The sequence below is a fragment of the Galeopterus variegatus genome, unplaced genomic scaffold (genome assembly GCF_000696425.1).
Source record: "Galeopterus variegatus unplaced genomic scaffold, G_variegatus-3.0.2 Scaffold2341, whole genome shotgun sequence".
Taxonomy (NCBI): Eukaryota; Metazoa; Chordata; class Mammalia; order Dermoptera; family Cynocephalidae; genus Galeopterus; species Galeopterus variegatus.
Window position 1 is genome coordinate 1 of NW_007728452.1, and position 863 is coordinate 863.

Genomic DNA, 863 nt, shown 5'->3' on the forward strand with positions numbered 1-863 from the left:
AGATGTATTGGTTTAAGGTATTTAAGGCAGTTTCTGTTTAATCATTATCTGACCACTAAGTTAAACAAGCAGGCAATTCATTAGTCTCACATGACAGAGAATACATAGTACAAGAAAATAATTAACAAACAAGCTGTATCAACAAGCATAAAAACTGAAAGAAAAAAAATCCAACAATAACAAACATAAAGGAGGCAGATCTGATTTCCAGAGTTTCCACATTATATTGTTTAAAAGGAGCATTATTCAAGAAATTAGAAGATATGCAAAGAAACAAAAAATAGAAGTCAATAGAATATGTCCCTCAGGAAGAACCAATGTCGGAATTACTAAGAAAAACTTAAAAACAACTATTGTTAATATATTTTAAAACTGAAAATAAAAAAACAATAAAATAAATGTATTATAATAGTACTCACCAAGTAGAAAATGTAAATAAAANGAATATGTTTTAATTTTAATTGTTCTGCGATAAGTTCCTCAAGTGCTTGCAACTTATTAGCTTGGAGAAACCACTGCTCCACCCAAATTGGGGGTCCCAGTTTCCAATGGATGGGAGGGACCCGGGGGGCAGTGGCCTTTAGGATTAGGGGTGCGCCTTCCATCTTGTAAGTGGCTTTCCCTCCCGCATGTTTTGGAATTCGGGTCCCCTCCATAATTTGGGCAAGAAGGAAGGTTGAACTGCTACTGGTAATCCTCCTCATCTAAAATGTCATCATAAAATTCTTTATAATCAGTGGTGATATAGGTGTCTGCTTGTCCCAGAATGTCTTGGCCTAGGAGGTTTGCATTAAGTCCTGTAGCTATAAGAGGTTTGACTTCCCCTCTTGTGCCATCAGCATCTTTCCAGGGGAGCCAGCCAA